The sequence below is a fragment of the Suncus etruscus genome, chromosome 5 (genome assembly GCF_024139225.1).
Source record: "Suncus etruscus isolate mSunEtr1 chromosome 5, mSunEtr1.pri.cur, whole genome shotgun sequence".
Lineage (NCBI taxonomy): Eukaryota > Metazoa > Chordata > Mammalia > Eulipotyphla > Soricidae > Suncus > Suncus etruscus.
Window position 1 is genome coordinate 119,695,420 of NC_064852.1, and position 25,405 is coordinate 119,720,824.

At 36.5% G+C, this 25,405-nt stretch overlaps 1 non-coding gene across 1 annotated transcript; it reads left to right on the top strand.

Moving 5' to 3' along the window:
* Positions 1 to 2,060: 2,060 nt before the first annotated feature.
* Positions 2,061 to 2,167, top strand: LOC126010609 (U6 spliceosomal RNA). The gene has a single exon (XR_007496629.1). It is a non-coding gene; the product is annotated as a U6 spliceosomal RNA (small nuclear RNA).
* The last annotated feature ends 23,238 nt before the right edge of the window (positions 2,168 to 25,405 follow it).

A 25,405-nucleotide genomic window follows, 5' to 3' on the forward strand; every position in this document is an offset into this window, starting at 1 on the left:
TTCTACACTCAGAAATCGTTCCTGGCAGGCTCGGAGGACCATATGGGATGCGGGGATTTGAACCACCGACCTTCTGCATGCAAGGCAAATACCTTACCTCCAGGCTATCTCTCTGGCCCTGTTTTCCAATGTCTTAAGTGTCTATATTTTCACTAAAAAACAACTGCCTTGAAAAAAATAACCATGGCTATTGATGTAGTGTAGCAACAGCCCAATATTAATAAATCGTTTCTACTATGTATGAAGAATTGTTGATAATTGAGATGTACTCTGCCTACCCAAAATGATGTAATTAATCTTTTTTATGATATCCACTGGAATATTTCACAAGGATAAAAGGAAGATTATTAAGGAAAAGAAGTCATGGTGACTTGTTGGAGCATGGTGACATCCTTTTTTTTTTTTTTGAATTCCCTTTTTTTGAATTCCAACTATATCAGGCACTGTTCTATGATTTTCACTGTACTATAATTTTCATTTTAAGTGACTGAATGCAATATGCTTCTCTCCTGTTCTTTGAGCTCCCTGATCAAGTCTTCCAGTAACTTCCCCACTTCACAATCCATCCTTTAGATTTAAACCTAAGTCATGCTCTCTGACCCAAATCTTACAATTTCTCAATCTCTCCTATACTTGCTCAGCTTTGTCTTCAGTTTCTTGCCATCTGGTTGGAAATGATCTATCAAATTGGTTGACCCTCCCCATCTGTGGCAGTTCAATGGGATCACTCACCTCAGTTGTAAATCATAGAGGAAAATTGCCACCAGATGGTGCCCAAACTGTAGCTACCACCAGGACGAATTTGGATGGTGCTGTCAAAGACCCCAGAATGCCTTTGCTGACCATTCCAGACCACTGGGGTTATTTCTTTGTCTTTGACTTCATATCTCCACCTTATATGCAATTAGATTATTTTGTTCATGACCATTTAGTAGAGTTGTGGCAGCATTTTCTTGATGTCTTGATGTTCTTGTTGCTAGGCCAGACAAGTTCCCAGGAAAATGCTTCATCTTCCTGTATTTTAGTGGAACAGATTTACCATGACTAGATTTTAAAAAAAATCTAGGCTACAGATGCTTATACTTTTGTAAGATGTGGGAAGGTCCTAGGAATAAGCTCATAGAACTGAATGACCATAAAACTCACAAATAAGATATTTTGAACTACTTGTTCAAACCATTGGCTCTTCTGACTTAGACATCACTATTATTCCTGCCTTTATAGCAAATGGTCCTGAAGTGGTCGGGATAGTTCTTATGGGTTTGCATATGTGTAGTTGTTCAGAGTCCTCTGTGTGGTTCCATGCTCAACCATCACTGAAATTCTAAATAATTGTTAAGACAAAGACCTTCATTTTCATTTGTACTTAGTTATATTACTGAATTATGTGAATTATGTCACTAATTATAAAAGTGGCTAGAGACATTTTAAGTTGTGGATAAGTGAAGGTATATTATGGATTACATTATTACATATTATTGATCATAACATAATTATATATTATTATACATATTATTAATATTATATATTATATGGGTATATTATGGGTTCCTTATCCGTTCTCATATGTAGCTAAGGGGTTGCCTATTTGGCTGGCACTGAAAGGGCATCTAGGGCCATGACATAGATGGCTGTGTCAGAGGCTGATCACAAATGAACATGTACTTTAGGGTCCAGTACCAGAAATTTGTCATTTGTGGACCAAAAACATATATATTAAGAGGAACAGAGTCAGAAGCTAATTTATGAAAAAAATGCTTTCAATTATCAGTGACATAAAATTATAAGCAAGGGATGTGTATCTTCATGAGGTCCACTCATTTCAGAAATATATATTTAATAAAATATATACAGTTTTAAATATACTAGGTTTTTTGTTTGTTTTGTTTTGGACCACACTCAGTGGTGCTCAGGGATTACTCCTGGCTATGCACTCAAAAATCGCTTCTAGAAGACTTGGGGGACCATATGGGATGCCGTGAATTGAACCCAGATCTGTCTTGGGTCATTTGCGTGCAAGGCTTTTTTCTTTTTTACACAATTATAAAAAATGCAATTGAGTGCTCGCTTCAGCAGCACATATACTAAAATTGGAATGATACAGAGAAGAGTAACATAGCCCCTGCGCAAGGATGACACGCAAATTCGTGAAGGGTTCCATATTTTTAAAGAATTTACTTTTTAGGGCCTGGAGAGATAGCACAGCGGCGTTTGCCTACAAGCAGCTGATCCAAGACCAAAGGTGGTTGGTTCGAATCCTGGTGTCCCATATGGTCCCCCGTGCCTTCCAGGAGCTATTTCTGAGCAGACAGCCAGGAGTAACCCCTGAGCACCACTGGGTGTGGCCCAAAAACCAAAAAAAAAAAATTTACTTTAAAAAAATGCAATTGATCAAGTCAGGTCTCTTCTCCTTGGCATTTTAGAGGAGGTTTTTCTGGATGACACCATCTGGGAAATGTCATTTTGATTAAAGAAAATATGCGGCATTGTTAACACTGGGAGCCGATTTGAATTTCCTTAAGTAGCCACATCAGACAGAAGCAGGAGGCAGGGGCTCCCTAGGCTGGGAGAACTAGGGTGTTGCTTCCACTCTTCGTGTCAGCATGGCAGTGTGTGGCCTGCTGAGCTCTAAAGGGTTTTGTATATTTTTCTTTTCTTACCATTGGGCTATTTAAAAAAAAAGTTTCCAGTTTATTTTGACACTAAGAAGAATATATATATATAAGCTTATATATAATATATCTATATAAACTTAGCTTGTTGATTGCCAAGTTTTTTTTTTTTTTTCAAAAAAGAAAACAGTTGTTGAAAAATATGATGAATGGCTTTCTTTGTTTTACTTGCAATGCAGCGCAAGAATCAATGCTACTGCGCAGAGCCCACTCTTCTAGGCTGGCAGGAGCACTGGGTGGAAAGGAAGCCTAAGGATGGGCAGAGGAAGAAGGTCAGGTCTAGGCCAGCACAAACACTGCTTTCCCAATCCACAGGCCTGCTTCTCCTATCTTTCCACATTCTTTGTGTTTTTAGCTCACTGCTGCTGGGGCTGTCTATGTTTGTAAGGAAACACCATGGGTACAATGTGGGCCTTTCAGTCTTTAAGATGTGGTTTTCCCAACTTCCACAGCTACCAACTTATTTGACTGTGGGCTGATGTCTGGTTGACGGCAATAGTTGTTAATGTGTAAGCAACCCTTACGATTGTTAGCATTAGTCCTTCTTTATTGTTGTCTTGTCACCAAGTGGTTTTGGAGCGCCAAGGCACAGAAGGCACAGAACAAACACTCAATCCCCTCCTCATCTCTCAGCCACCCACACTTTGGAATCAAGAGGAAGGTGGCTGGGAGGTGATACATTGCACTTTCAGGGATGCATGAAACATGTCTCCGAAGTCTCTAATAAAGCATCCACATGTTTTTTAGGAGCTGAAATCTAAAACTGTTCTGTGGGTTTGGGGAAATTTGAAGAAGTGAGTAGAACCCAGAGCACAACCTCCCCCCCCCAATTCGGAAGTCCATCTGCTTGTGGAACTTAACGTACCTTAACTGGCCAAGTTCATTGATTTATGGTGAATTTTGTTTGCCAGGTTCGCCTTCCCTCCTCGACTCTGAGCTATGTGAGAACAGAGACGGTTTTATTCACCTGGGAAGCTCCAATGACCGGCATCAGAAAGTCTTTATTGAATCCATTGAAATACAAACTCAGGGAATTCAGAGTCCAGGTGTGGGCTCAGAACTAGACACCCCTCAGTCTAGGCAGAGATATTTCCATCATTTATCAAGCGACGCCAAGTTTCACCACATAAAGTGCATTACATACAGGACTCCAGTGGAAAGAAGCAACTCCTTGGGACTTCTTGGGAATACAAAGTTTGACTAAGGCCATTTGTGAGACTGGGGAGGAGGTAGAGACACCAAATGGCTCATCAAGATAGTAAAATGAACATGGGACATTCTCCAGGATAGACTACATGCTGGCACATAAAACATACCTCCATAAGATCAAGAGGATAGAAATTTTGCAGACTACCTTCGCTGACCACAAGGCTCTGAAATTATTTGTGAATTCCAAAGGGACTCAGAAGAAACACTTTAACACCTGGAAGTTAAACAGCCTCATGCTCAATAACCAGTGGGTCCGAGATGAAATCAAGGAGGAAATAAAAAGGTTCCTGGAAACAAATGACAATAAAGACACAAACTCTCAGAACTTATGGGACACAGCAAAAGCAGTACTGAGAGGAAAATTTATAGCTTTGCAAGCACACATCAGGAAGGAAGAAGGAGCTTACCTGAGTAGCTTAATGACACAGCTAATAGAACTAGAAAATGCTCAACAAAAGGACCCAAGAATAGGAAGACAGAAGGAAATAACAAAGCTGAGAGCAGAAATCAACGAAGTGGAAACTCAAAAAACAATCCGAAAGATCAACGAAAGCAAAAGTTGGTTCTTTGAAAAAATAAACAAGATTGATAGACCACTGGCAAACCTAACAAAGAAAGAGAGAGAGAGAAACTTGATAACTCGTATCAGGAATGAAAAAGGAGAGATCACTACTGATATGACAGAGATTCAAAGGGTAATCAGAAACTACTTTGAAAAACTCTACGCCACTAAAAATGAGAACCTGGAAGAAATGGATAAATTCTTGGACTCTTATAATCTTCCACGGTTGAAGGAAGAGGATGTAGCATATCTAAACACCCCCATCACCATTGATGAAATTAAAACAGTAATCAAATGTCTGCCGAAAAACAAAAGCCCAGGTCCAGATGGATTCACTAATGAATTCTATCAAACTTTCCAAGAGGAACTACTGCCAATCTTGGCAAGACTATTTCATGAAATTGAACAAACAGAAACACTCCCAAATAGCTTTTATGAAGCCAACATCACCTTGATACCTAAACCAGACAGAGACGCTACCAAAAAAGAAAATTACAGACCAATATCACTGATGAATGCAGATGCAAAGATCCTCAACAAAATCCTGGCAAATAGGATTCAATGCCTCGTTAAGAAGATCATCCACTACGATCAAGTAGGTTTCATCCCAGGAATGCAAGGCTGGTTTAACATCCGTAAATCTATCAACATAATACACAACATCAATAACAAGAAAAATAAAAACCACATGATCATATCAATAGATGCAGAGAAAGCATTTGATAAGGTCCAACACCCATTCTTGATCAAAACTCTCAGCAAGATGGGAATGGAGGGAACCTTTCTCAATATAGTGAAGGCCATCTACCACAAGCCAGTGGCAAATATTATCCTCAATGGAGAAAAACTGAAAGCCTTCCCTCTAAATTCTGGCACAAGACAAGGCTGTCCTCTCTCACCACTCCTATTCAACATAGCACTGGAAGTACTTGCTATAGCGATTAGGCAAGAAAAGGATATCAAGGGAATCCAGATAGGAAAGGAAGAAGTCAAGCTCTCACTGTTTGCAGATGACATGATACTCTACTTAGAAAACCCTAAAGACTCTATCAAAAAGCTTCTAGAAACAATAGACTCATATAGCAAGGTGGCAGGCTACAAAATTAACACACAAAAATCAATGGCCTTTCTATATACCAATAGTAATAAGGATGAAATGGACATTAAGAAAACAACCCCATTCACAATAGTGCCACACAAACTCAAATATCTTGGAATCAACTTGACTAAATATGTGAAGGACCTATACAAAGAAAACTATAAAACTCTGCTCCAAGAAATAAGAGAGGACACACGGAAATGGAAACGCATAACCTGCTCATGGATTGGCAGGATTAACATCATCAAAATGTCAATACTCCCCAAGGCATTATACAGATTTAATGCCATCCCTCTAAAGATACCCATGACATTCTTCAAAGAAGTGGATCAGACACTTTTGAAATTCATTTGGAACAATAAACACCCTCGAATAGCTAAAGCAATCATTGGGAAAAAGAATATGGGAGGAATTACTTTTCCCAACTTTAAACTGTACTACAAAGCAACAGTTATCAAAACAGCATGGTATTGGAATAAGGATAGGTCCTCAGATCAGTGGAATAGGCTTGAATACTCAGAAAATGTTCCCCAGAGATACAACCATCTAATTTTTGATAAAGGAGCAGGAAATCCTAAATGGAGCAGGGAAAGCCTCTTCAACAAGTGGTGTTGGCACAATTGGATAGCCACTTGCAAAAAATTAAACTTAGACCCCCAGCTAACATCATGTACAAAGGTAAAATCCAAATGGATTAAAGACCTCGATATCAGCCCCAAAACCATAAGATATATAGAACAGCACATAGGCAAAACACTCCAGGACATTACAGGCATCTTCAAGAAGGAAACTGCACTCTCCAAGCAAGTGAAAGCAGAGATTAACAGATGGGAATATATTAAGCTGAGAAGCTTCTGCACCTCAAAGGAAATAGTGCCCAGGATACAAGAGCCACCCACTGAATGGGAGAAACTATTCACCCAATACCCATCAGATAAGGGGCTAATCTCCAAAATATACAAGGCACTGACAGAACTCTACAAGAAAAAAACATCTAACCCCATCAAAAAATGGGGAGAAGAAATGAACAGACACTTTGACAAAGAAGAAATACACATGGCCAAAAGACACATGAAAAAATGTTCCACATCACTAATCATCAGGGAGATGCAAATCAAAACAACGATGAGATACCACCTCACACCCCAGAGAATGGCACACATCACAAAGAATGAGAATAAACAGTGTTGGCGGGGATGTGGAGAGAAAGGAACTCTTATCCACTGCTGGTGGGAATGCTGTCTAGTTCAACCTTTATGGAAAGCGATATGGAGATTCCTCCAAAAACTGGAAATCGAGCTCCCATACGATCCAGCTATACCACTCCTAGGAATATACCCTAGGAACACAAAAATACAATACAAAAACCCCTTCCTTACACCTATATTCATTGCAGCTCTATTTACCATAGCAAGACTCTGGAAACAACCAAGATGCCCTTCAACAGACGAATGGCTAAAGAAACTGTGGTACATATACACAATGGAATATTATGCAGCTGTCAGGAGAGATGAAGTCATGAAATTTTCCTATACATGGATGTACATGGAATCTATTATGCTGAGTGAAATAAGTCAGAGAGAGAGAGAAAAACGCAGAATGGTCTCACTCATCTATGGGTTTTAAGAAAAATGAAAGACACCCTTGTAATAATAATTTTCAGACACAAAAGAGAAAAGAGTTGGAAGTTCCAGCTCACCTCAGGAAGCTCACCACAAAGAGTGATGAGTTTAGTTAGAGAAATAACTACATTTTGAACTGTCCTAATATTGAGAATGTACGAGGGAAATGTAGAGCCTGTTTAGGGTACAGGCAGGGGTTGGGTGGGGAGGAGGGAGATTTGGGACTTGGGTGATGGGAATGTTGCACTGGTGATGGGTGGTGTTCCTTTTATGACTGAAACCCAAACACAATCATGTATGTAATCAAGGTGTTTAAATAAAAAAAAATATGCAAAAAAAAAAAAGATAGTAAAATGACTCCAGAGTGCAGACACCTGCTTCTGTCTTGCCTTGGGACATGGGTGTGTGTGTGTGTGTGGGGGGGATGCATTTGTTTAAACTCTTCCAACCTCTTCAGCTGTCTCTGCTCTTAAATTCAGGACATTTTCAATGCCTGCCCCCACCCATCCACTTGTAAACTCTTTTTGGTAGAAATGGTGCCAGGCTCTGCTCTGTGGCTACCAGATTGGGTCTTTGCTCTCCCTGCCTAATTCCGTTAATTGAGCTGTGCTAGATGGTTCAGTAATTTATTCTGTGGAGTCGTTCTGTGCAAACAATCTCAGGCTGAGGGAAAGCGACTTAGCTGAATCTTTCCAACACTTGAAATGCAGGATTCGTGTTTTGGAAAACACCCGTGAGTCAGTGTCCTCAAATGTCATCAATAAAAGACAGTCTCCATCATCAGCTTTTCATTAACTGAGCTCCGAGTTGCCTCCTTTTATTGCTTTTCTACATGTTTACAGTATCTCATTCTTTCCTTGATTCTGGGTTTTCACACCATATGGCCACATCTTTAAGTCATTTTTCAGCTGCTCTATTAAATAGTAAAATGAGATTCAGAACAGATTTCTTTGATTTTAAAATAGCATTTTGGGTGTGTGAATTTTTTTGTAAATATAAAAGAAAAATAATTGAAGCACTCAAAAGCATGGGATTTCAGGTATTCCTACCCTGACAGAATCATGTGTAACTTTCTACATTCTCAGAATAAATATATCTTTAATCATGTGGTACTTCACCTATAGTGTAATTGATTCATTCATCCAGCTTATCCAATTCATTTTTGCTTAAGAACATTTAAGCAAAAGTTGTCACTTTTACTAATAAAAACAGATTGAAAATGAAATGAAAGTATATCTTAAGGTTATTCAGGATTATGTTTATTAGAAATGACTGCTATACTTTAAGATTGTATATACTGTATCATTACTTCTCACAGTAGATGATATTATAATATCTAATAAAATGAGGTGTAGAATTATTTTATATTTTACTTTATTTTCCCTCTGGAATTTCTAGTGCCAATTCTTGAGAAACTAGAGTTTCTTTGTACATTTATATATTATAGATTTGAACTGGTCAGTAGAAGCTTAAAACATATAATCTACAATTTAAAACATATACTCCATAAAAAATTAGACATGTAAAAGATTATTCAATAGCTAATGCTTGTTTTCTGAGACATTAAGGGCATTTTGATGTAAGTTGATTGGCTTATTTTGGGTATTAATTAATAAAAAATAAACTTCTGCATGGACAAAATTTTATAGCTTAGGTAAGTTTACCATTGATCCAGACTGGCCAAAGGTATTGAGTCAATCACAATTAATCAGTGTATGAGCATCTGATCTGAAATATTCAATTATCCATTAAAATCTGGACATCGACTTAAATAACAGACCAACCTAGAGCTGATTATTTCAAGTTAAAACCAGTGCACTCAACAAGCAGCAAGTCAATAGTTACCTTAATTGTAATTCAATAAGGTCAATTTTAAGTAGTATACAATTTGTGAGCATTAAAAATACAGTTCACATATTTTTGACTCTTGGTAATGGCAATATTTGCTATGAAATATTCTTTAGTTGAAAGTAAGTATATTGAATATATATTTTGATTTCTATTGGTATTAAGCATATCATTTAATATGACACAGAGATATCAATTTGAAGTAACAAATTGAAGTAACAATTTGAAGCAGAGTTTTAAATAATTCAGTAAGATTCCACTTTTTCCCTGAATTTTCCTGGTATTTTTATTGCTGTTATGACAAATTTACATAAGATCTTTAAATGACAATAATAAGAAATTTTGTAAAATGTGTTTAAACTCACTTAAAAGATTCAAATCACAATAAGTTCCACATGTTTTATTTTATTTTTATAACATCAAAATACATAAGTAATATCTTTGGGATACATAAATAATATCTGTCATTATGTGCACCATTTCTCCCAGAAAAAGCTTGTCTCCATCATCAAAATTAAGGGTCAAGGTTCTCCACATAACAAATATCATCACTTCTCAGTTGTTACAAAACATCTGACAGTTAGGGGTGGTAGGAAATTATAAAGACGTGATGAGTTTTCTCAAAAAAACTGAAATGAAGACAGATGATCTTTACAAACAAGTAAAGAAGGTGAGGTCATGATGGGTCTGATACTTAGAGATGAATATTTCTCAGACTCTTCTCACTCTCAGCCTCAAGAGCAGCAAAGTGTCCCAACATGTTGAAGGAGATTCAGTGTGGGACTTGGAGGAGGTGAGGCATATCTTTGGGTGTTTCCAGGTCATTCCTGGCAAGAAGCAGTTTATTCTTTACATAAAATCGTGAAACAAATATTTACTGAGGGTACAGTGTTAGGTCATATGCCATAAGATAGAGCCAAGAAGGAACCAAGGTCTCTGCCCTGTGGAGTTTGCTTTCTAGTGGTTGGTAGCCTACAAATAGATGAGGAAAAAAAGAGAGCTTTAGTGGTGCTAATTATCACATAGAAACATAAAAAAAGAAAAGAGGAAATACCAAGTCATTAGAGGTCTACATTCTACTATGATGAGACAGCTTTATTGATATGATGCTCTCTGAATTAAGAACAGAACAAAAAAGTGAGCATACATGAAAAAGGACCAGCTGCCAGGACAGCTGAAGTAAACCAAGACAAATCTTCATCTCTATCCATTTTGCATTCAGTGATCATATTTGACATAGGGGAAAAGATTCAACTTTCACAAACATGCAGCTTTAATGATTCCTTATTCTCTAATATCCTGAAAAAATTAGAAAATTATTTTATCTAAATTTTATTTTATTTTTTATAAATTTTATTTTTATAAAATATTTGATATAAATGATATGTATTTTGTAAAAATTATTTTATTTGTAATTTGTTCAAGATGTAAATTATTTTATGTTTTGAATGGCAGGCATTGGGTTGGGCAGTTTTCAGTAGTGAGTAACATAATTTCTGTGGTTTCCTTGCCTCTAATCTTGAATTGAATTGAAGGAATTTACTGAGGATTGTACAACTTTTGAGTGGTGGAGCTAGGATGCGACTGTGGGTTTATGTGATCCAGAGTCCCTCCCTACATCCTTCTCTTTACAAGAAGGAAAAATAACCTGAAAAAAAAATGGCACCATGAAGAGACTATTAAAATATCTTCAAAATGTGACAGATACTAATGTTCTTAAATGAATGAAAGGAACTGAAAAAGGTCTACTGGGAAAAAGTCTGAATAGCAGATGGCTAACAACCTCTAGTTGGCCTCACTAAAAGCTTCAGTATTTTTCATCACAGAGTACTGAATACATGGTTCATATCTAGTAATTCTGGACCCATGGAAAACTGAGTTACCCAGTTATCTATGGATTCTTTCTCTCTCCAAGTGAAAAATGTTTACTTTGGCCTCAGTGCTTTTGAATTTTTCAGCTTTTAGAATGTTGGTTTGTCTATGCTAATATAATCAGTCCTGTGAATTTTGAATAAAAAGTACCCAATTCTTTTAAGTAGCCTTGGTATTATATTAAAATTTTGCCAAATTCTAAACGTATTCACCATTTTGTACTCCTAAGATCAACTTGTTACTTTTCATTGGGAATGATAAAGTTAGAAAATGTATGTTTTTATAATGATGAACTTTAGGGTATTTCTATCCCTCATGTCAGCATTTCCCTTTCTGATTCAGCTGGACATGATTGTATGGAAAAGTGATCTTTAACAGAAATAATTAGAGATACAGGTCTGACTTACTATGTGTCTCCTTTCTGTGAGGTTATGGTCCAGCAGTTTTAACTAACCTTGCAGAGAAAAAATGATGATAACAAAGGGAAGTGAATATATAATGAGTATCTGTTAAAATAATACTTCTGGAAAAAAACTAAAGTTTAGTACAACCCAGGAATTTGTTCTGTTTCTTTAGCAGATTCACTTTATAGCTGGTTTTAGGTCTTGGCCCAAGTGGTTCTGGATTCTTGATGTTAAAGCCATATGTTCAGTGTAATATTAGTCCAATAGCCATTCAGATGTTTGATTCATTTATATATACTATGTATTTAACTCTGGACACTGATTTTTAAAATGAATATGGATATGTAGATATCAAAACTTGAGGTTTAATTACTTTTGTAGTCAACTATTGGTGATATTTAAAGAGCAGATAATATTTTGTGATAAAGATTCACAAGGATAAAGCTTTAGAAATGTATTGTGTCAAACTTCAAGGTTTTTTATTGCTAGTTAATTTAACTTATTTATTTTTATTGTGGAGCATTCATCTATGTTTATGTCTCTGTCAATTGTTCAAGTAAATATTCCCTCCCCTTTTATTTGCCAGATAATTTGCACTTACTCCAGAGAGTTTCTCTTGAAGACTGTATAAGAATCAGACATTGAGTTATTTGCTCTTTAATCATATCTAACCATATTTACCCTTGAATCATTATCCAAAAGATAATTTACTAGCATTTTTCAACTTCATGTATTATTTTTATTTCCAGCAAGTCATTGTTTTAAAGGAACTTGAGGCATAAAGATGCATGTAGGCAGTTTGATATGTTAACTTCACATGTTGTAGAAATGAAGATCAAGAAATGTCTCTAGTAAAAAGAAAATAACTTGAGTCTTCTTAGTGGAGATAAGAAAGACTCATTTCATCCTTTTCTCCAGGACTGTTCAGACAATGATGTGATTCTGGAAGCATACGCAGACCATAATGTTTACATGTATGCTTCCTGAGCCCTCTATTCAATACAAATCAGTAGATTATAACTTTTACAGTATATTTGAGAGACTCTAGAGCAGAGGGGGAGAAATAGGTTTATTAATTTAACTAACATTGATTATAAAATTACTTTTGAAGGATATGAAGATATTTGAAAAAAATGTAAGACCGTCTCTTGGAATTCTATTTAGAATCTTGCTTTGGTATTTGAAATCAGCATATTTCATATGGAGTATTGAATAGCAATCAGAAGCAAAGAATGAACACAACAAGGAGATCAATTTCTAGGCTGAGCACAAATGGATGACAGAAATAAAAATTGATGAAAGCATAATCAGTTTTGTAGGGAACACACATTACTGAGAAGGAGATAGGCACAGAAAAGGAAAGGAAGGATCCCCGTACACAGGCTGTTGGAGGACATTCATGCAATCAACAGTTAAGGTCAGACATGACCCAACTTCAAGTTGTTAATAGCAACTTGAAGGATAAGCAAATCCTCCATGACAGTGCCAGATCCATAAAGCCAGAGTTCCAGAAACTCAGTCCTCTGCTAGGGGAGGTATTGAGGCTTCTCAAAGGAGGAGGTAAAATCCGAGACTTTAGATAAAGGGAAAGGGTTAAGAGACTGGAAATGAAATCTGTGACAAGAAAGGAATTTCAATATAGTTTAAAATCTAGTATTGGAGCAAGAGTGATAGTACAGTGGCTAAGGCATTTGCCCTACCCCCATTCACCATATGGTCCCCTGAACACTGCCATGAGTGTATCATCACTGTAAAGCTAAGAGTAAGCTCTGAGCACTGCCAGGTGTATTTCCCATCATCCTTACACAAATGACGAGTATTGGGGCCAGAGAGATTGTACAGTGGTAAGGTGTCTGCTGGAGTTGTATCTTAGTATTGTATATGGTTTCCCTGAGCCCTACAAGGAGTGATCCCTTAGTATAGTCAGAAATAAGACCTGAGTATAAACAGGTGTGGCCCAAACACTAACATTAAATTAGTAAATAAAATTTAGTATCAGTTACTTGCAAGTTCATTGAAAAACATTATCATATTACACAAAACATTATTTCGTGAAAAACATTCTTTTACAATCTTATACTTTCTGGGGCCAGCGAGGTGGCACTAGAGGTAAGGTGTCTGCCTTGCAAGCGCTAGCCAAGGAAGGACTGCGGTTCAATCCCCCGGCGCCCCATATGGTTCCCCAAGCCAGGGGCAATTTCTGAGCGCTTAGCCAGGAGTAACCCCTGAGCATCAGACGGGTGTGGCCCGAAAAAACAAACAAAAAAACAATCTTATACTTTATTATTTATACTTTATTATTTATACTTTATTTATTATTTATACTTTATTATTATGTAATATCTTACATAATTATTTTTACTTTTTTTTACATTTTTACATTATTATTTATACTTTATTTATTATTTATACTTTATTATTATGTAATATCTTACATAATTATTTTATATAACACATTATATAAAATATAAGCTTTTGGAGCTTAACTTTTAGGTAACTATTTTATTTCATATTTTAGGTGTTCATGAAATATGATTATAACTCATTATGCATAATGGAAAAATAATTTATAATTTCTCTCAAATTTCATCTACCACTTTAAAGTTATATTTTGATTTTCTTTTCAACAAAATTCTTTGCAGATTATATTTTACACATAACATTATAAGGAGACAAAAGGGAAAAATTCATAATATTATAATTCCACATTAATTATTTGTAGGCTGCTGCTCTCTAATAAATTATTTTAGGACCATTTTGGGAATTAATTCACATAAATGATGTGATTTTTTTTAAAGATCTAATAGTATATGCAAATATACATCTAAATTTTATAATTTGAAAAGGATATCTTTGTGCCTATGTTTGCTTGATGTGGTTGTTTTTTGTTGCTTTGAGTACTTTTTTTATACTACTACTCTTTTGGAAACTCTAGTTATCAAAGTAAACAAAAGTAGATGATCTTGACTATATTATGATATAGATTTAGCATAATTTTGTATTATGTACAATGACACTAGTAAATGTGTTAATGCAACACATAAAATGACCAATTCTCTTTAAATTTTAGTGTTTAGCATATTTGTTTTGATGGTAGGTGTGGGAGCCGTGAGAGCAGCTCTGCAGAAACACTTTGCAAGTTACCATAGTGACTGAATTGTAGCACTTTATGATGTTGTCTTTCCCCTGGGTCTTAATTCATGGCATGTTTTTTCAATCACAGTCCAATAGATGATGTATTCATTTGTCTATTTTTTAAACATTTTTGTACACACACTTGGGCTTATAACTTTATAGAAATGTGTAATTTAATCCAATTACACACTAAAATTTCTTTTACTTTTTCTTCTTGCTAGATTATCATATCCCTTTTTCTCTTTTTCCTTCCCCATCCAACAAGCCATGTTAATAAATGGTATGTATCCTTTTCTTTTTACCTTTATTTTCATATCCAGATAGACATGTGTATGCAGATACAAAATATAAATTAGGATTTCATAAAACTTTTCCTAGCTAATTATTACACAGTAGCTCCTGTTTATTCCCTTTAATAGTTTCTTATTAATGTAGTTATAAATGGGCCATCATTAATATGTTCACTAAATGGGTCATCTTGTTTCTTTTTTTCTATTAATAATGCTTCAGAAAATGTCATTAGTTATATATTCAATTATCCATGGTGTTTACATTTCTGTGGCTTGGGTTTTAAAATGTTATTTAAAGGATCAAATAATATATTATGTATTACATTTTTTATTGTTTTATTTTTGGGCCACATCCAGCAATGCTCAGAAATCACTTCTGGTAAACTTGGAGGACCATATGAATCAAGCCAGGGATCAAACCAGGTCGGCCATGTGCAAGGCAAATGCCTCACCTACCTGTTGTGCTATGCTTAGTTCTGTATTTAAGATTTTTGCAGATATTACCATATTACTTTCCTAGGACTATAACACATTAAATTTATGCCTACCTAGTATTATTTTCAAGTTTGTTTCTCTGATGTCCTTACAAGGAATACATTTTGTATTTCTCTGCAGTTCTTAATATTCTGATTCATATCAAGTAATATTTTATTATTACTTTCATTTACATATTTCTACTAATTAATTTTTGATTGAAATTTGGGATACTTGAGAACTTAACTGAAAATCCTACTTAAAATAGTCTATTAATATTTTGGCCATTTATTAAATTATGCCTTTTATAAATACATTATGATATTTATATATTATAAATTAAACTTTTGTATATCATCTTTTTTTTTTGCTTTTTGAGCTACACCCAGTGATGCTCAGGGTTACTCCTGGTTATGCACTCAGAAATTGCTCCTGGCTTGGGGGAACCATATGGGACACTGGGGTCTCAAACTGTGGTCTGTCCTAGGTTAGCGTATGCAAGGCAAATGCCCTACTATTTGCATTACTTCTCCAGCCCCTGTATATAACCTTTAATGAAATATTTTTATATTCATTCATTATTACTTGTTTTTTAGTTATTTTATGTTTCACACAAGTTTTAAATATTTTCTAGGTAGCTCTTCAAAAATATTTTAAGATAAAATTATCTATTCTTTTTCCACTTCTCCCAAACAAAATCCTATGACAATTGTAATTGAGAAGTTATAAAATATATATAATTTATGTTTTTGTAAATAGTCTTTCCAAACCAAGAACTTTACATTTCTTTCCATAAGGCTTACTTTATATGAGATTTTATAATATTGTTATGGTCTCCTTTATTAATTAATATTTTCAGAATTTCTTTTTAATCTGAGAGGGGTTATGTTGATAAGATTTCCTACCATTAAACCACTTGGCATTTCTTGAATAAAGCTCTCTTGGCCATATTAAGCAACTTCCTTGGCACACTGATTCACTTTTTGGTTAATTTCTGCTTTACCTACATTTTTATCTATATTCATGGTGAAACTGATCTATAACCTTTTCTTTGTTTTGATGTTAAAGTATTTTGTGAAATAAATATGTCATTTTATATAGGCTGAAACAATTTAAATAAGTTTGCAACTGTTATTGCTTAAAGATTGAAAATGCTACATTACCCTAGCACTTTTTTAAATCATAGCTTTCTTTGATTGCTACCATATTTAAGTTTTCACTTATTCTTAAGCCACTTTTGATCATCTATGTTTACTTAGGAAATTATCGATATTTATAAATTTTCTCAATATTCTATAGAAGTCTCAAACTTTAAAAATTTTACTTTGTTGTAGTTACTTTGCATTTTGTTTTACTTTCTTATTCTCTCTCTTGTTCAAACCCTCAAAACACTAAAAAATCTGTATTATTTTAAGGTATCAAGTTTTTAGCTATTTGGTCAGTGTATAAACTATAATAATGTTTAAGTGAAATTTGTACTTGATTGGTAGCAATTTGAAGACACATCTTTATTTCAGAAACATATTATGTTAATACAGATAAAAATGGGAAGATATGAGAAAAAGTAAATAAGGAAAATTTTAGGGGCCGGAGTGGTGCAAGCAGTAAGGCATCTGCCTTGCCTGCACTAGCCTAGGATGGACTGCAGTTTGATACCCGGTGTCTTATATGGTCTCCTAAGCCAGGAGCGATTTCTGAGTGCATAGCCAGGAGTAACCCATGAATGTCACTGGGTGTGGCCCAACCCCCCCCCAAAATTATAAGAAAAATTAAATAATTTAGGGCCAGATAGATACCTTAATCAGTTGAGTGCATATTTAGCATGCAGGAGGACTGAGTTCTATCCCAGAGACTACATAGTCCTCTGAGAATTCAGTGCAAATTACAAGTAAAGATAGAGTTTGGAGTAGCCTTAAGCATTTCTCGTGGTTCCCCACCCAACCCCCAAATTATAAAGGATGTATCTTAATAGTTGTAAACTCTTAGATAATCTTGTGATTTTCAGAATCTAGAACTCTCAAAATCCCTGCCAGGAGGCATTTGGGTTAGGATACACCTGGTAACACTCAGGAGTTACTCCTGGCTCTGCTCTCAGAAATTACTCTTGACAGGCTGGTGGGACCATATGGGATGCCAGGAATCAAACCCAGTTCAGCCACATGCAAAGTAAGTGCCCTACCTGCTGTGCTATCACTCTGGCCCCTAGTAGTGAATTTTTAGTGCAGTCAGGAGTACAATCCGAGTGTTACCAGGTGTGGCCCCAAAACAAAAACAAAAAGGAAAAGAAAAGATGACAGACTTAGAAAGAAAAGTCTGTAGTTAGGGGAGCTGTCAGCCTCCTGGACCAAAGGCCTAATTCTCCATCATATCTCATATGTATTGTTTTAAACCAAAAATCGTTGAAAGAACAAGGGCAAATATTTATAGACAGTGGCTTAGCTACACTAATCTAACCAGGTTAAGTTTTTACATTTCAAAAGGGACTAGTGACTGCTAATGCAGAAGCTTCTGAAGTGGATTTATTTAAAAGGAATCTCCTTTGGGAGAGGTGACAGTATGACAGGACCACATGTGAGCTTTCTCTCTGTCAGAACCACATGAAAGCTTTCTCTCTGTTGTGCGGGTTCTCCACTAAGTAGAGATCCCTAAACTAAACCATGTATCCAGCTCCTCTCCTCAATCTAACTAATATTTTTGACTAAATGCAAGTATATTTATTTCCACGAGTGTACGCATATCCAATATTTCTTTTTCTTTCTTTTTTTTTGTTTTTGGGCCACACCGGCGGTGCTCAGGGGTTACTCCTGGCTATCTGCTCAGAAACAGCTCCTGGCAGGCACGGGGGGACCATATGGAATGCCGAGATTCGAACCAACCACCTTAGGTCCTGGGTCGGCTGCTTGCAAGTCAAACGCCGCTGTGCTATCTCTCTGGCCCCATATCCAATATTTCTAAGCCCTTAGGCAGGGGAGCAGCAGAGAAATAATACACCAAGCAGTTAGGATTAGAGTCAGTCCGCTTTTTGCTTTTTGCTTCATGGGCTCTCTGCCACGTGCTCTTTCTGCACCTCGTGAAAGCAAGGACTGCTCTTTTTTATTCTTCAGAACCAAATCCACCAGGGTCGGGGAAGACCTTGTAATCCAGGTGGGCTTTTACATATCAAAGGAAGAGGTTACTGGGAAGCGAAAGTAGGGGGAACACCTTTGTTCAGGATTTTAGCTAGGTTCACCTTACAGATGGCAATCTGAATGTAGTACAGCATTGTTTAAACTGAGGATCATAGGATGAGATGTTTGGGAAACTGGTATGTTATGGAAATTGTCACCCTAACAAAATACCCCAAGGTTGAGATATTCTCTGGGATGAAACAGTCTTAGAATCCAAAGTGTTTGTAAATATACACCCAGGAAAGAACATAATGGCAAGGAAAATAGAATAGATAGTAACTGTCTGGATAAGTCAATTAAAAAAGGATTTTGATCTTTTAGTTTTAGAGGACAAAATGGGAAATATAGAATATTTCTTTTTCTTTTTTTTTTTTTTTCTTTTTCTTTTTTTTTTTTTTTTTTTGGTTTTTGGGCCACACCCGGTGGTGCTCAGGGGTTACTCCTGGCTGTCTGCTCAGAAATAGCTCCTGGCAGGCACGGGGGACCATATGGGACACCGGGATTCGAACCAACCACCTTTGATTCTGGATTGGCTGCTTGCAAGGCAAACGCCGCTGTGCTATCTCTCCGGGCCCAATATAGAATATTTCTGTCAGGACTTAATATCAAAAGGGAACCTGCTGATTGATATGTGAAATACCCAGACTTTGTTTCTCATGTACCTATTGTGTGTTGATGTTCTTATTAACTGCCTTTAATGTCTCTGTCAACTTCAACATTGGCTTATATGTTGGGAGCCCTTGTCTCTCTATTTTATTGAATAAATAATCTGTTTGGGAGACAATTGAAGGCTGTCCAGACCCTAACCTTGGGCCGTTCATGTATCTTTGTCCTCTTATATGTTTGTTCATCTCATCCTCTGCAACTAACCCCAGGTGAAGAGGGGATGAAGGTATAGATCTGATTGGTGTTAGACAGTAAATAACATGTGCTCATGAAAGCACGGGAACAGACATCTATACTCTTGCTCTCTCTACATCATAAACATGACCCTAAAAGCTAAGCTTCTTGGAGCAAGACTAGTTTCTGCTTTCCTACATACATCAGGATCTCAGGTCATGGCCACTTAGAAGAAATCCTGCTAACATACATCATCTGTAAGCCTTGCTTTCTTTATAAACTAAAAACAGGTCTTGTTTCATGGGATTGCTGTGAAGGACAAATGTGAAAATATGAAAGAGGCTGATTCTGAGCCTGAAACCTGTCAGGTACTCAGAATGTCTCTCCATTACAGTTGTTTTCTCTTCCTTTTCTTTTTTTAATCCGCAATTCCTTTTCCAGTTCCTTTCTGTATCTTCCAAGTATATATTGGGAAGAAGGTTGGAGGACAGAAGGTGAAGCTGACTTTACCCAATCCTACATTCACTGGCAGCAACTGGAAAAGATGAACACAGACATCGAGGACAGATTAAGACTGGTATTAGCCTGTGGTGACAGTGTTCTCTGAGAGATGATTCCCTCTCCTTTCCCTCAATCAAGAACTAGCAAAACTCTTTGAAAAGAATGTAAGCAAAGCTGAAATAACCCCAGATTTGGAGACATTTGATGGGAGAATAATCAGAGATAAGCTGTACTATTTTGAACAATAAGATTAAGTGTAAGGAATACAAGTTTAAATTTATTATACCTAAATTAAAACATTGGAGTTTAATTTTTCTAAGAGCTGCATGCATAAAGCAAAATTAATTTTATTATCTTTGCCTTAAAAGGCCTCATCTATGCAATGCAGTTATAGGGAGGCTAAAGTTGTTGATTCACAGCAAAGTCACTCAATTTCCCAAAGTGTTAGATTGTTGGTTACTGAGAACATATAGTTGAACCTCTCCAGTGATTGTTCTTGTTTGTAAAGGGGCTGCTTGTCCACTCAAGTTTACATCATCGTTTCCTGCTTCAAATGGACTCAACTCTGCAGTGCCTTTTCTGCTCCAGAACTTACTGGCAGATCCACTTCGGTCTTTATTACATTCAACTTTTCTTTACACCTAATATGACCTTGTTCATGCTCTCACAGGCATTCTAGAAAGCAATTTCCAAGTCAACTTTCTCCACAAGAGGGATAGAAATATCAGATGCTCTCTGTTGGAAATTTAGATCTAAGACAATTGTTGTTAGCATTGCTTTAAGAAATCTGACATTGAAATATGACAGGGGGATTTTAGTACTCTCTGGCCAGGTAGCAAATGAGAAATGTTTTATTGATACTAGATAGTGTGCTGAAAGTTGCAAACTTTCTCTAGTATTTTGACTATTACAATTCTGAAATTGATGACAAAGGGATGGATTAATGGTAGGTGGAAAGACAGAATTATATATCTCAGGTTTGTGTGATTCTGTGAAACATATGAAGATGGAATTGAATGGATAATATTGAATGCAATTTTTTGAACTGGATTAAAATAAAGAGTTTGAGTGATTTATCATAAATATAAGAGATAATATTAATGTTAGCAGAAACATTTGGGAATATATATAAGAATCTCAAATTCTATAATTGAGGACTGAAAAAAATTCTTGGTTATAATTTTAAGAAAGGATAACTATCTTCAGAGACAGCAAAAATTTTTAGTTAGGTCAAGGTTAGGCCCTGGTTAGGACAGCACTGAAATTTGAATTTTGGAAGGGGAGTATAGAAGTGGACACATTACAAATAGAACTAAATTCCAGTTTCTTGATCTTGCTTTTGAAATGGTGAATATAATCTATTTTACCATGTTCAAAACAACAATTCCCCCACTTCCTTGATTAAAAATAGGACAAAGGCCTGTGTTGGGTATAACAGCATGTATCCTTCAGGACTGACCTTCAATAGCCTAAAAAAGTCAGATCCAGTAGACCTGTCAAGGAAAGTACAGAAGTACAGGACTAAATGCTAAAGAAGAAAAGTGACAAAACAAGGAAAGATCTACAAGACCTGTCAGCCAGTCAGGAAGACAGCAATCTAGCTCAGACAGTAGCTGATGTGGCAGTTACTGTGCTGCATCCTCAACTGACCCAGAAAATAGATTCAGTGATTATTCACACATCACGTATAGCCAGAGATCCAGCAAGTATATTGATTCTTATCTTCATTAGGAAGGAGAAACAGAAGCTGGTTACATTCATATGGAACAAACTACAATACCCATCTTAGTACTATGTAATCCCTTTCCCCCTCCCCTCTTACAGTGCATGATCCTCCAAATGTCCTAAAAAATATCGCATCAGCCCACCATGTTAAAGACAGTGAACCAACCTGATTAAACGATCAAAAAGTGATGGAAATGTTGGATGCGTTAGTACTATAGAGTAGGAGATAAACTTTGTCATCTTTCAGATAATGAGGGATCATGATCCATATGCATAAATACAGAGCACATTTCCTAGGGTAGAGTCAGTCCTTCTGGTGTTTAGTGAGCTATATCTTGGAAAGTGTCCCTGTTCTAATGTACTTACTCTACAGGGAAAGTGAGAGTGAAGTGCTTTTACAGAGGTGACTCAAAAGAGTTATAAAACAATTTCATTATTTCAATTCTGCTTTGTAAATTGTACCTTTTCAGATCAAAACGACATAAAATTTTGGTTTTCCACAAGAAAATTGTACCATTGCTCCCAGTTGTTGGGTAATGCAGAAATGTTATGTAGCCCAGAGTTTACAAAGAGTCCTTTCATTTAATGAGCTAAATGACCATGCATAATACATTCAAATTATGACTTATACTTTTCTCATTTACCATTTGTTTCTGTTCTTTTATACCATAAGAAATTAATGAGGCTGAGAGTCTTAAACCCTGTTTTATGTATTTAAAATAATTATGATTAAAGGCCTTTTACACATGTGTATTTATCATGAATTCTTGTTCAAAGAACTATTTTTCATGGTTCAAGAAGCAAAATTAATTTAAATCGGCAGCTAATGCACAGTTCTCAATTCCATGAGTCAACTGGCTGCTGCTGACATTTTTATGTGGAGTCTCTTTTGATGTAATAAAAGTGTTGCATGAAATGAGGTATCTAATAGAGGAAAGGGTGGGTAACTCATTGTCTGCAACCCACTTCAATGTTCCGGGTCATGTCCTGGGCCACAGCGCTCCATCGTTTTCATGTTCTCTGTGTCCCATTGTTGACTTATGTGACTAAACTGAATGGATTAAATAAAGTAGTAATCTTAGTATTCACATCTACTTAAACCTTAGGTGACTAATGCACATGCTTCTTCATTTCCCTGTAGAACCAGGAATATATTTACCGGTACATGCCCAGGATTCCTGAAACACTACACTCAAGAAACTTGGAGGATGTGGGTTTCTTGTGGGGTTCCTGCCCTGCAGATTTGCATTTGGGCTGAATATTCAGAATTCCAGTGTCTACACCTCCTGAGGCTGGCTTCCATGGCAGAGTAGCAGCTCACACCCTAGGCAGTTTGTCCTGTGTGCACCTCTGCCAACAACCAGGTGCTCATTGTGGGACACACTGCATAATTATGAATATTTTAAACATGGAGAGTTGATCCCTTTTCTATTCAGCATGTAGCTGCTTGTGAAGCAGCAGACAATGGCCAGAATACTCTTTGTGTGAGCCTGAATTTATCTGTGAGTATTGAAGCAGAGTCAAAAAGAGGCTATTCCCCCTTTCCCAGATTGGCTGGGAAAGAATAGAATTTGGTCTTTGTCTGGGTGGTTAATTCTGAAAGTGGAAGGTGCAGTGGTTATGCTTGAATAGGTATTAGCTCAGGTGAGCTCAGGGAATCTGTGTTTTATGATGAGAGACAAATACATGCTGTTTTGGAATAGAAGGAATTTCCAAAGAATTCAATTATGTCTTTTGCTAAGAAGACATAAAGACATTAAAGATAGGATCAGAAGACTTATGATTAAAATTCTTTTATACATGCATATTTATCATCAATTCTTAGTCAAAGAACTATTTTCATGGTTCAAAATTAAAATTTCCTAGAAAATGTTCTAGGAAAATTTTAGACTTTGATTTAGTTTTGCCACCTAACCTTAGATGTTGTTGCGCCCATAAGTTATTTTTTATAAATATTTTTATTTAATCATCATGATTACAAGCATGTTTGTAGTTGGGTTTTGGTTATATAATAACAACAACAATACCCCTTCACCAGTGCACCGTTCCCACCACCAATGCCCTCCATCTCCCTCCTCCCTCACTCCTTGCCTGTATTCAAGACAGGTGTTCTATTTCTCTCACTCAGTACCATTGCCATGCTAACTGTCAGTGTAGTTATTTCTCTAACTGAACTCACCACTCTTTTGGTAAGCTTCATATCGTGGGCCAGCCCTTCCAGCCCTCATCTCTATTGTCTCTATGTATAATTATAATAATATCTTTTATTTTTCTAAAACCCATAGATGATTGAGACTATTCTGTGTCTAGCTCTCTCCCTCTGACTTATTTCACTCAGCATAATAGTTTCTATATCCATTCTTGTATAGGAAAATTTTATGACTTCATTTTTCTCACGGCTGTATAGTATTTCATTATGTATATGAACCACAGTTTTTTTTAGCCACTCATCTGTTGTCAGGCATCTGGGTTGTTTCCAGATTCTGGCTATTGTAAGTAGCATTGCAATGAATATAGGTGTGCAGGTCTTTGGTGTTGTGTTTTTGTGTTCTTAGGGTATATTTCTAGGAGTGGTATAGCTGGAGCATATGGGGGCTTAATTTTCAGTTTTTTGAGGAATCTCCATATTGCTTTACATAAAGGCTAAATAAGTCAGCATTCCCACCAACAGTGAATGAGAGTTCCTTTCTCCCCATATTCTCACCAGCCCTGATTGTTCTTCTTCTTTGTGATGTATGCTAGTCTCTGTAGATGAGATGTTACCTCATTTTTATTCTGATTTGCATCTCCCTGATAATTAATGATATGATATGGAATATTTTTTCATGCGTCTTTTGGACATTTGTATTTCTTCTTTGAGAAGTTGTTCATTTCTTCTCCCCAGTTTTTGATGGGGTTGATAAATTACATTCTAAGGCTCAGTTTTCTCCTCACCACAATAGGGAGGTTGATTCAAATAATCGCCAAATTTCTTCTTACTCCATATCACACCCGATGGCGTATTTTTAAGACTGGTGGATTTGCACATATCACTCCTTTTCAGGGAATGAGTGCTAACATATTAACATACTTCCAGGAAGACTTTATATTGAGTCGCTTAACACTAATCCAACATGGGAATGAGTGGTAAGGAGGTCAATCAAGTAGGTTATGAACTGTACTGGCAATGATAAAGAAGTGGAAAAGGTGGGGCCAGTGAGGTGGCACTAGAGGTAAGGTGTCTGCCTTGCAAGTGCTAGCCAAGGAAGGACCGCGGTTCGATCCCCCGGCGTCCCACATGGTCCCCCAAGCCAAGAACGACTTCTGAGCGCTTAGCCAGGAGTAACCCCTGAGCATCGAACAGGTGTGACCCGAAAAACCAAAAAAAAAAAAAAAAAAAAAAAAAGAAAGAAAGAAAGAAATGGAAAAGGGGCAGAATTGTGGGTTGCAGATTGCAAGACTAAAATATGTCAGATGGGCATATGAAGAATGCAAAGCATGAGGTTGATATCTAAATTAAAATTTGAAATAAACTTTAGAGGAGAGGTAGGTGGAGTTAGATAGCTTATACAAAGATTAAGAAGTCATTGCTATTGTTTGAGGGTGATTTAGGCTCTTGGCAGGAAACAGATGAACCACTCTAAATGGGTAATCAAGTAGAGTTTAATGAAGAGGACATTTACTCAGAGCAAAAGAGAAATGAGACAATATCTTGAACTAGTGACACAATGACCCTAAAGAAGCAAGAGATCGGAGCACTTATTATGACAGAGTCTGAGTATCCAAAAAGAAAGAAAACCAGTAGTAGAGGGGTGGATGGACCCCATCTTACTATCATCTGCTGGCAGAAACTGGGGAAGAAATGTTCTCATCTCTTTTTCTTATCTTTCAGTGTCCTCTAGAGCCTCTACCAGACTCAACCCAATGGTGAGATTCATGAGGGTAAACCACCAGGGTACATGTAGGAAAGGGGAAGAAGTGGATCTAGACAAGCCCACACCAGGGT